The sequence below is a fragment of the Dromiciops gliroides genome, chromosome 2 (assembly GCF_019393635.1).
Source record: "Dromiciops gliroides isolate mDroGli1 chromosome 2, mDroGli1.pri, whole genome shotgun sequence".
Classification (NCBI taxonomy): Eukaryota; Metazoa; Chordata; class Mammalia; order Microbiotheria; family Microbiotheriidae; genus Dromiciops; species Dromiciops gliroides.
The window spans coordinates 412,639,904-412,652,703 of NC_057862.1; positions in this window are offsets into that span (position 1 = coordinate 412,639,904).

The window sequence follows — 12,800 nt, forward strand, 5'->3', positions numbered from 1 at the left end:
AATCAAAATCTGAATTGAAAAGGGGGGGGCAAGTTTTCTAGAAATCCTGTGACTTTTCCCCACTAAAAACAAAATTATTTTTATGTTCCCTGTAGTTTTTATTAAAAAGTTGACAAAAAAAGAAGAGAATGTTGGACTAATGAGCTCTAAAAGTTCCTTCCAAGTCTAAAGTTATGATCTTATGATTTCGAGTCAGAGAACCTAACATTTAAGTCCCAGCTCTTATTACCTGTGTCACCCTGGGCAAATCATTTCCCCTTTCTGAACCTTTTTTCTGTAAAAGAAAGGTGGTAGAGTAGATGATTCTTATGGTCTCTTACAGCTCTAAATCCTATGATGGTGAGTAAGTTAAGAAGTACAGACCAGCATATGGGAGAAGTGGGTCTAGAGCATGGAGGACCCCAATGCTAGACTAAAGATGTATTCTCTTTGTTTTAATGGTTGAGGAGATAACCAGAAAATCAACAGGGAAACCAAAGATGCCCAATTCTGCCACAGAAGCCCTAGGAACAAGGGTACCCTGAAGGGGATTGGTTTCTATCTTCAGCCTTATTTTAAATGCGAAGGTGAGTTAATCCACCAAGAAACAAGAGATGGCAACAGCTGTTCTCTGGTCCTCACCTGACCCAAGGTAGCTGATTTTGGGTCAGAGAGAAAACAGAGACATAGTACATTGAAAGTTTATGTTTTGTCAGATTTCGTTTTCCTTAAATCTGTACACAGTGGGAGTTGTTGGGAAAGGAATGATAGTTTGTCGATGAAGACAAACACTTTCGTGCAGTTACATTCTGCTTGGTTTCCTTTGAGGTGGGGCTGGAAACCAGGGCTTCAGCTGCTGGGCTTAAAATGTGCTCCAACAGAATCCTCTGCCATTTATTGTCTACTGAGATCTCATTTCTCACTCGGCACCGGCACATACTTGGCAAACAGTGGGATAGCGATAAAAATATTCTGCTGATTTAACTTACAGTGTGATTTATAGAAAAATCTTTGGGACATTATATGGAACACTGCATTTCTTTCTATCATTAGTGTTCAGGAGAAAATTCCCTATTGCCGCAAATCATACAGAACTGGGCCAGAAGATCATGTCGTTATACAAAGTTTCAAAGTATATGCCTTCAAGATGAGCTCCACTGGCATATTCTACCTTCTGCTAAAGTCCCTCACTCAAACGTCACATATCCATGCCAGAGGTCCCCACCTACAAGAATATTTCATATTCTCCAAGCACCTGGGAACATGGTGCAGAGAGGAAAGGCCAGTTTGAGTTATTGAAAACTCTAAATTGAAGAGTGCCTTTAAAGAAAACATATCTGTATTCTGTATAGAAAATAAGTACAATGGAAGTGCAGACAGGGGGACACCAGTATGGGCTGGAACAGTATGGGTTCTCTAGAGGAGCTTAGAACTTCCAGAAGGGACCTCAGTGATCATCTGGTCCAGGGGTTGGCAACCTTTTAAGAGAAAAGAGCCATTTTGGGATGACATTTTTAGAATATAACTTTTTTGAAGAGCCACATGATAGTTTATATTTTCCTCAATTAATGCCAGGAATGTTTTACACAAAATTCATCTGTACTGGTTTACACATTGTAATTATTTCTTTTAATTTATACAAGTTTATATAACACAATAGAAAGACTGAATAATAATTATTTATTGTCTTCCAGAAAGCCCTTATTACAATGCACATGTGTGGCCCAAGATCTGGAGGGAGGACCCTGAAAAACTCCCATGGCCTTCTTCCATTAGCACATAAGGTGCTCATAAACAATGAGTTTATCAGATTAACTAAGTGTCACCTTGAAAGGCAGGGAGACCTTGAAGGGATGAGGTATGGCACAGGAGGCAGTAAAGGTGAGAGGCGAAGGTGGGGTTGACAAATAGGGACAGTGTGGGGGGAAAAAGGGAGGTTGACAAATAGGGTCAAAGACTAAGAATGGCAGGTCCAAGTGAGACCTGGCCTGGAGGAGGAGGGAGTGTTCTTTGGGCTGGAGGAAGGGGGTTGAGAAGAAGTATAACAGGTCTAGGGCAGAGTTCACCTTCCTCCATGACAAGCAATTGTTGTTCTTAGAACCAAAGAAGTATGCCCATTTAAGAGATAAAATAACACAGAAATAGACTCACTAGTTGATTTTTTTAAGCCAAATGGCATGTACATGTTTTACGATCATCATTTTGAGGCATCCCAATACACTTATTTTATGGATAAGGAAACTGAGGCACAGTGAGATGAAGTGACATCCAAAAATCATAGCAAATTCATGGCAAATCCAGGATTAAAAACCAGATCTCCAGATCCTAGGTTTTTCCCACTCTGGAATACATAAAGCAATCTAAACTAAGCTATCAGACTGTTGCTTTGTAGTTGGGTATGTTGGAGGGAGGAAGGTCCTTTAATGACTATTTGTCTTATTCATAACAAACAAGCCAATTGTTTTTAAGTACATTGGTGGGTGCTTTTAAAATGCTTAAAATCAGTTTGTTTATTTAAGTTAAATATCCTTCTATTTATTAGCTCGTTTGCACTATTATGTTTTGTCAAATTTCGTTTCCCCTAAGTCTATACTCAGTGGGAGCTGTCAGAAAAGAAATGACAGTTTGTTGAAGCAAGCCCTTTCTTCCTAGAAAATGAAAAGGTAAATCTAAGACCAGCTGCTCTCTAAATTTCCACCATTTCAGATCAGGTACACTCTATATAAAAAGTAGCAAAAGGCAGAGATGCTTTCATATTCTAAAAGTGAAAATGCCTGTTGGTGAAAATAAATGAATACAGTGGTGTAAATATAGCCCTGTCTCCAATTCTTGGTACAAAATGGGGGTTGTGCTGACCTAGATCTCTAGGATTAGAAAAGGAATAACTGAGAAGCAATTCAATTCAACAAACATCTATTAAAAGCCTACAATGTACTAGATTGGAGGTGGGGGTAGTTGACACAAAGATTAGACAAATGTCATTGGCCTTAAGTCAGTCCAAACCAACAAGCTCTCAGTCTAGTGGTTGAGAGATAATCAATTCATGCATAACTACAAGACATGAGAGATTTTGCTAAAGACCATACAAAAGAAAACCATTGCTTGTGAAGGTTTAGTGAAGAAACATCTGATTTGGTTGGGGAGAGAAGAGAGAGAATCAAAGAAGGCTTTACATAGGTAGCATGTGAACTGCCTTGAGAAAGGAATAGGGGGAGGAGTATTCCAGCTGGAAGTCACAGTGGAAGAACAGAAAACAAATTTTCTTTGAGGAATAATAGCAAGTAGTATAGTTTAACTATTAACAATTCATACAATATTTATAAAGTCTTTATTATGTGCAAGAACAGTGCTAGGCATCTGAGATATAAAGACAAAAAATACAATAACTCCTGTCCTCAAAATACTTACATTCCACTGGTACTAAGAGGAGGTTTGAGGAATAAAATCTACACAAAGATGAGTATAAATATAAGGTAGAGAGTAATGGGCTTAGGAAGATGAGGAGGAATTAGAGTATAAAATAGAAGAGGGGAACAGGGAGATATAAGGCTAGAAAGATAAATAGGCTATACTAGGCAGGGCAGAGTAGTCAAGTGAAAAGGGGTCTGGAGAAGATGATAAATGACCCTGGTCCACCACTGATTCTATATGTCACCTTGGACAGGTGACAGCCTCATTGTATCTACTAACTAATCAAAGAGGGAAATATTACTTGCTTTATGTAACTCATAGTTTTGTTATAAAGATAAAATGAGATAATAGATGTGAGAATACTTTCGAGTAAAAGCTGATGAGACTGCAAGGTCTCATTATTGTTCATGATTACAAATAACTGAGAAAATCCACCCACGACCCCATGCTGAGAATGGCTTTTTCCAAGGGGAAGGGTTGTTCTTGGCACTGTCAGATAAAGGCCTGTATGTTGCACTCATGTGTTGTCTTCTGTTTAATTTTTTAGACCATATGGTTTGCCACACACTGGGCTGAATTGCAGCTGCTCTAACTCGGAGCTTTCTTGCTTTTGGGTGTTAATAATAATTTTTTAAAATGCAACATTATTTACCACATATTTTTATGTTTACTGAATATCTATCTATATGTAAGTAAAACAGACTCTAGTGTTATAAGCCAACCCATGGGTGGGTTGGGGGGAACAGGGGAGGAAGGGTGGTGGAAAAAAAAACAGTTATGGCAAATTAAAGTTCTTGGAACATGAGCTATTGGTATGAAAATCTACAGTTACATGACTGCATCTGCTTTGGCCTTATACATGGCCTCATGGGAAATATGGATATATGTATGCATTCATTCAACAGACATTTATAGAATACCTACTGTGTGCAAAGCTTAGAGCTAGGCTAGGTGCTATCACATGAGAACTTGATCAATTCTTCTCTATTCTCCAGACTTATTAAGGGAGTGGAGAGAGGAAATGTGGGACTTGTTCACCAAGTCCCCAAATACTAGAACTGGTGCCCTCCCCTCCTCCCCCTAAACCCCTAACCCCCTGAAGCTTGAAAGAGGCAGTTTTTAGGACAAATAACAGGCCATCCTCCTTCACACAGCAGGGAGTAAACTTATGGAACTCGTTACTCGGAGAAGCAACACAGACTGAAAATATAATAATCTCCCACATTTGTAAAGTGCTTTCAACTTTCTAAAATGAGATACATTATTTTTATTCTCACAACTCTGTGAAGTGCGTTGGGGATTATTATCCCCTTTGAAAGCCTATGAACAGAGAACAGGATTTGCCCAAGGGCATATGGGGAGTCAGTGACAAAGCAGGGACCACAACCCAGCAAGTCTTACTCCCAGGGAAGCACTTTTTCCACTGCCATTTTTGGGTTTCTTTGAATCTCAACTCTGCTACTTACTAGATGTGTGATAGTGGACAAACCACATCCCCTCTTCTGGGTCAGCTTCTTCTGTAAAATGAGGAGGTTGGATTACATGTTTTCTTAAGGTCTCTTCTGTCTCTCAATCCAGTGATTCTGCCATCAACTCAGGAAGGGAGGATATGTAATGAATTTAGGGGAAGCTAAGGCTGTTTGGAAGCAGGTTTTGTCCCCCCACCCCACCCCCGGGGCAATGAGGGTTAAGTGACTTGCCCAGGGTCACACAGCTAGTAAGTGTCAAGTGTCTGAGGCCAAATTTAAGCTCAAGTCCTCCTGAATTCAGGGCTGGTGCTTTATCCACTGCACCACCTAGTTGCCCCCCTGTTTGGGAGCATGTTGCTCATTTTTTCAGGCTGTCAGGGACAACCAGATCTTCTTCAACTGTCAAAAGAAGAATCCCAGATTTCTAGGGACTTCAGAACTGATCACCAGAAGGAAAATGAACAAGCATTCTAGGACCAAAGACTTTGGTTCTAAAGGATTTCCAGAAAGGAAGATGCCAAAGCGCCCCTAAAGGCGAAACTTCCCCCTTTTAGAGGGGGGAAAAAAAGGAAAGGCAGGCTAGCTGGACTCCCCATTACAAGAAGAACACAAAATAGAATTCCCCAAAGCAAATTAACTAACCAGGTGTAGACTAGTTAAAAAGACACAAGTAGATCACCACCCACAGGAGACAGTGGTTGACCTTTCTACAGGCAGGGTCAATAGTTGAGGCATACCTGCCTCATTTCAGGGTCTTGTCTGCCAGTCCCCACAGGCACACATCAGTTACCCCAGAGAATTTCTTCAGATGACAGAAATGGGTGAGGCCTAAAAGAATAAAAAGATTATCTCAGAAATATTTTTGAAGGGAGGGAAAGAGACTAGATAGAGAAATGATAGCCACAGAATCTTAGAATCCCAGAGTTGGAAGAGACCTCATAGATCTTCTAGTCTGACAATGTCTGGATAGGAATACCATTTACAACACCAAGAAGTGGTCATTCATTCTGTACTCAAAGACCTCTAGTGATAGAGAACATCATACTTCTCTCCAAACTCTGCTCATCCTTCAAGAACCAGCCAAGTCACATGTCCAACCTGGAGACATCCCATGGAGTCCATCCAACTGCATGGCTTAGGGGGCAGCTTCCTAAGTCACAGCAGATAGGAAGTAGGAAGAGTTACAGAGGAACCACTTATCTTAAGAGTATTCAACTTTGGTTAATAGTCAGTCAACAAGCACTTATTAAGCTCCTGCAATGTCTAAGCACTGAAGGTTTCCAGAAAGACAAAAACAAAACAAAAACAAAAACAAACGAACAAATCAGTCCCTGCTCTCAAGGAGCTCACAGTCTAATGCAGGAGACAACATGCAAATAACTATGGACAAACAAAATTTATACAAGATAAACTGGAGGTAGTCTCAGAAGGTTAAGGAGGATTGGGAAAAACTTCTTGCAGAAGGTGGAACTTTAGGACAGGGGTACAGGGATCCCTGAGGACAAGAACTCTCATTTTTTGTAGTTCTAGCATTTAGCATATCATATAGAGTAGATAAATATCAGACTAAAATCTATTCTGTTCATAAACCTATGCTAGGTACTGTGTGGGGAAGTAAGGGAAGTACAAAGACTGTTCCTGTCCTCATGGAGCTTGTAGTTTAGCAGATGAGATTAGGGCATATACCTATCGAAAGATAAGTAAAATACAAATAAAGCATGCTGAAATTAAATACCACTGGAGTTTGAAGGGAGAGATAATGGTGTGTTGGGATACTCAGAGAAGGCTTCACAGAGAAGGGGAGATTTGAACTGAGGCTTAAGGATGTCTTTTTCTTGTTCCCTTTCTTGAAGGCAAGGTATCTATCTATCTATAGGATATGCTTACAAAATAGTCATTGACTTGAATGCTTATTCAAAGACTTTTTAGAACAAAATTTGATTTTTAAAGTTAGCTTTGCACTGCAAGGAGGTTTGAAATTCACTCCTTTGTGCAAACATCAGCCCTGAAAGAGCCTCACCCCCCCCCCCAACTCCGGATCCAGGCTAGCAGAGGAATTTGACAGCTGGAACCTCCGGGATTTTAAGGAGGAGGTGGAGTGGAAAGCATACACAGGACTGATGAGGCAGCCCTCTGTCCTGGATGGATTAGACCACAGCTTTCCAATCTTTTTCGTTCCAGAGCACATGTGTACATTTCTGAATTGGCTGCCACACACCCGGGAGGCCCTACGCCCACTGATGAAAACCTGTGTTGGAGGGGAGGGGTGGGGGGAATTGGAGAGGAGGTGAAGCAGACTGTTGCTCCAAAGGGGAGGCATCAGGTTTTGGGAAATTCAAATGAAAACCTCAAGAAACTAATGTTTGTGGGGGAACAGGGGTTCTGGTTAATTGAATTTTCTTGGTAACTCAGTGTGAACCTGAAAACCCTTTTTGTTAGAAAATCTTTGGTGAAAGTATGAGTCTGCTTTCTTGCTTCAGTAAAGCCCATTCAAGTGAACACAGTGAAATCTTTTTTTCATGACTGAGGGTCTTGCAGGACCTCAAGGTCAATATTCTGAATGGTTATTACCATTGCTCAGACCTGGAGGTGGTTGAAACTGGGTGGAGTATGGATTCAATCAATAAGTATTTGTGGGGCATGTCCTGTGCTGTGTAACAACTCTAGAATATTCCCAGGATGATAAGACTGCTCCGATCATTTCCCTATGATGCCCCTAACTCTCTTTAAAAGAGTAGTCAAGTAACAAATTCCATTTCTTTCCGTTTTCAAGGAGTGTGTCTGAACCAGGTGTTAATTATTGTAAATAGTCCTGACTACCCTAAGAAAAAGGAGGCAAAACAAAAGGAATGTGGCTGCCCCAAGGACCCTCAGGCCATGACCCATAAATCAGATCACCCAGACTCTGGCAAGCTGAACTCTAAACTGGGAGGTTTTAGGAAGGAAGCCATTGTTGGGAAAGCCTTGGACAGACCATCCACTCACGTGCCTCCCATTCTAGGAATTCCCTGGCCCACAAGAGCAAGCCACACCAAGACCACAAAGCTAGGAAAGGTGAGGATAGGGCCAGCTATGGGTAAGATTGTGGAGTCAGCAAAATGTGTATTAGTTCACACACATGCACACATTCTTTTCCTGTCTACACTCTCTCCCTTCTTTCATCAACCCTATTTCAAGGTATCTACTAGGGCTACCCCCAGTCCCTACTAGAGAGGGAGAAAAAGCATCTGATAAACCCATTGCACTCTATGGTATTAGGGACTTCATACAAAAGAATAATAATAATTCTCTGCTTCCTCAGAGAATTTTGTAGTCTTTGTAGTCTCCAATTCATTTCACTGGATCCTCACAACAACCTAGCTGAGATAAGTAGGGAGGGTTGTGTTATCCTTTTTTTTTTTTTTTTCTGACAGATGAGGAAATTTCTGAGGCCCCAAAAGGGAAAGTAACTTTTCCAAGGTCATAGAACAGGAACTAGAAACTAGGTCTTCTGAATTCCTACCCAGGGCTCTTAGAAATCACAAAGGTTCTCAAATTCAGTTCAATTAAGCAACCATTTGTCGAACATCTACCATGCATAAGGCACTGCACCAGGCATAAGGGAGATGAAGACAAAAATGTAAACAATCCCGGCTTGCCCTTCTAGGAGCTTACATTCTAGTCGGATTTTAAGAAGCATTGTTTCAGGCTCTGCTGGGCAGTAGCTGCAAATGCTGTTTGGTTTTATAAAAGTATATAATGTATAAGTTTAACAGAAAGTATATTTCTATAGCAGAAAAGTGTATAAAGGTTACTGAAGTATCAAGTCTTTGGCGGGACTTACCACACCTGAAAAGGACAATGTTATTAACCCAAGGGAATGAAGGTATGTGTTTGTAGTGGTGAGATTTCAGGCATCAATGGGGGGGGCACTTTTTAGGAAGGGGATCTTCCTGGTGCCCCTTAAATCATATCAAGTAAGTAGGAGCCTTCTTTGGCTTCTGGGTAAGATCAGCCATCCAGCCTCAACAGCTCTTTACTGGACCCCTGGGAAGCAGCCTTCCTGCCTGCAGAACACGTTCTTTCAGTCCTTCCAATCCCACTCAGGTGTTACTTTGAGACGCCTGTCTGAAGGCATGGAAAAGTCGATCCAAAAGAGAGAGTTGGTAATATTTAATCTCACACATTCATGGAGCAGGCAGAAGGCAAATTCCCCCTTGGTAAATGTTTACTGTTCAGCCTTTGCCAGTACAGGAAAATAAACGCTGGAATGTGGTTTTGAGGGAAGAGTGAGGAGCGTTTGTACTCCTCTGCTCGGCTCCCCTCCCCCCACCCCCCATCAAAATGCTAATTTACGAGAAATGAAATCCTTGCAAACTCTGCAAAGAGCTGGACATGCAGAAAGCTACAGCCCCTCCAAGCCCCTGCGGTCCCAAGAAAGTGAATTACTAGAGTGGCAAAGGCCTGCCAGCCCAGGCGTTTTTTATATCTTCTCAGGCTCACTATAAAGGAGAAAGCAGGGCGAAGATACAAAAGTTTCTAAGATTCTACACCCCCCCATAGGGGACAGTCCTAACTAACAACAACCCTCCCCCTCCCCCCAGCACAGAACCACACACACACAGTAGGCACTCATAATGTTTGCTCGATGACTGACTGATCCAAGTATAAATTCAACACTGACGTGATAGACAAAAAGGACTTTCAGACAAGTGTGTCAATGACACAGATGAGAAACTTAGAGAAGGCACAAGTTGATATTTGGCCTCACTCTAATTATTCAGCCTTATTTTCAACCTCCTCTCAGGCAGGTCAAGCTCCTTTTTGTCCTCCTTATACCATATTCCCACCCTATCTTCCCCATCCCCCACCCCTCTTACACAGCCACACAATTATGGGAGCACACAAATACATCCACTGCTTATTTCCAGGCTAGATTCCTCTTGGTCCTCATCTCATTTCCCCACACCCCTAATTGTGTCAACACACATACACACACAGCTATCCATTGCTTATTTCTACCCCTTTACATTTGCACCCAGTAGTAAGTACTATGTCTAATGCCACTGCTTTAGGGTTGAATCTAAATTCTAAATGTTTAAGATCTTTGTGTATTAACACTGTGAAGAAGCAAAAAGGTGATTGATTATATGTGGGGTATCCTGGAAGTATATCCAGAGCAGAGATGATACACCAGTCTTATAACTCATTGCTCTTTAAAAAGGAGACAAAAGAAGTACAATCATTTAAAGAGAGGTAAAGAGTAACTTAGTTATTGTCCCCAAGGGAGAATGATGAATGTGGGGGCATTCCCTAGCAGGTGTCAAGCCCTATCTTGGTTCATGGTCAAGCTGTTTGTTCCACTGGGGTCCTGGCAACAAACAATGGCTACTTTTCCAGTTCTATCCAACAACTGAGATATGAGCATCCATGGAATATAAGAAGATGAAGACAGCTGGAAACAAGCTTTTCTCCCACAGCAAGTAAGTCCCCCAGGGCTATGACTGATGCACACAAAGAGGTTAAAGTCTGCCTTGCTTGCCTGAGAAGGGCTATAGTATATTCGTCATGGCTAAAAAACAAGTTTACAGTCATGGTGAAGAAGGAATGCTGGTTATTATCTATAGAAGGGAAGAATAATTAGAAAAAGTGATTCTAAAGCACTTATAGGGCCTTGAACATAGTAAGTGTGTGAAGATCTCATTAAATATTTCCTGATTAATTGATTCTGTTTGTACTCTAAATCCCAAAGTTAAATGTAAGTTGGGTTTGCACATTAAAGTGCACATGAAATCCCAAACTTAAAAAATTCAAACATGTTTATAAAATGCAAACACAGTTTCGCTTATTAATGGCCACTTCTGGACTATAACTAAAGCACAGCTGCTACACAATTACTTTGTTTGGATTGCCAAGAGGATAACTAATCAATCTGCTAATCATTCTTCCTTGCTTCATCAGTCATTCATATGTGCATGTAACATATGTACCTTATATGACAACAACCAAATCCCAAGCAACCTGGTATCTCTAAACTTAGGATGACTTGAAGTTATGGGTGTGTCTATACAACTTGTTCAGACAGAGACTGTTTGGCAACAGAAGAGAAAAGCAGGCAGCTCTGGCCTTTTCCCACGCTTTTCTGATCTCAGAAAAAGGGGGACTAAAGCATACTCTCTGGAAGCTTCCACAGGTTTATGGTACTATTCTTGCTTTATCTTGTCTTGGCTCCTAGCCTTATATGGAACTCCCACACACACACACACACACCCCATTCCATAGTGGTGGAACAGGTTTGGTTCACCTCTTCCCTAAGGACAGGATTGTCCCATAGCAGTAAAAACAGGCATGGGTCTCCATGATATTGAAAGACCTTCATTCAGCCCTAGGGCTTCTTTTCTTCAGCTACCACCCAATTTCTTTCTTCCCCTTCACAAATGAGCTTTCTTGGTGGCTGGTCTATATTTGTTAAATTATTCTATGTCTAGTTACTTCTTCTTTAATCTTTTACAATAAGTCCTACCTATTGTACTGGAACTCCTCTCTTTGTAGTAACCAGTGACCTCCCTCTGTCAATTCAGCAAAGACCTTTCATATTATATGGGAGGCATTGTGCCATGTCAGGGACATAGGACAAATATGAGAGTCTCTGCCCTCAGGTAGCTTAAGTGAGGGGAGAGGTGCAACAGAAGGACAGAATGAGGCATGTACACAGATAAGTAAGCAAATTCAGGAGAATTCCAAAAGGAAAGGAATTTTGGGGAAGGTTAAGAGTGGAGGATGTACAAAAAGACTTCCTATGGGAGGTGTCATTTGAGCTAAACCTTGAAGGAAGCTAAGGATTCTCAGGGACAGAAGAAGTTAGGAAGGCATGGGAAAAGATGGCAACAAAAGTGTAATGATGAGTTTGGAGAATGGAGAGTAGACCAGTTGGGTTGGAATATAGAATATGGAATAATATGAAGTAATTCTGGAAAATTAGGATGAAGCCAAATTGTAGGATAATTTAAAGAGCATATTTTCTCCTAGAGGCAAAAGGGCACCACTATAGTTTTTTGAGCTGGGGAGTAAAGGGAAGGGGTGATATAGTCATACCTGTGTCATAGAAATATCAATTTGGAAGCTCTGAGGAAGATGCAATCAGAGATGGGGAGTTTGGAAGCAGGAGGATCACTTAGAAAGCTATTGTAATAGTCTAAGCAAGGGGCAATGAGGGCTTGAACTAGGTTAGTGGTCATGAGAATTGAGAGAAGGGTGGAAGAGATGCTGTGGATGTTGAATAGGTAAGATTTGGTTACTGATTAGATGGTTGGTTGCCTTTTGTTCTCAAAGATGATCAGAATGACACCACTATTTTAGAGTCAAGTTGCAATGTGTCCAACTGTGGCTGATGAGACCAATATGATCTCAGAATGCTTTACCACAGGTGGGACACAAATAGTCCATGTTATCATTTGGGGTGGATTCTCTAAATTTATTCATCACATGTTTCTTTTGAGCTAATTCAATTCTGCTTTGCTAATAGAGCAGTGCCTGTTTTGATGTGGGTATGCCATGCTGGGCAGTTCTTTGCCAGTGTCTCCCATGTGACTTAATCAATTCTAGAAGTAAGGGAGGAGTCAAAGATGGTCGTGAACTTGTTGTCCCAATCAGAAATAAGGAAGTTTGAAAGAAGGATTATTTTGTTTTTGTTGTTGTTGTTGTTGTTGTTGTTATTTGTTTTTTGGGGCAGGGAAATGAGGATTAAATTACTTGCCCAGGGTCACACAGCTAGTTAAGTGTCAAGTGTCTGAGGCCAGATTTTAATTTGGGCCCTCCTGAATCCAGGGCAAGTGCTTTATGCACTGTGCCACCTAGCTGTCCCCAAAAGAAGGATTATTTTAAGAGAAAATATGAATTCCATTTTTTTTTGCTTTTGGGGGGGGCAATGAGGGTTAAGTGACTTGTCCAAGGTCACACAGC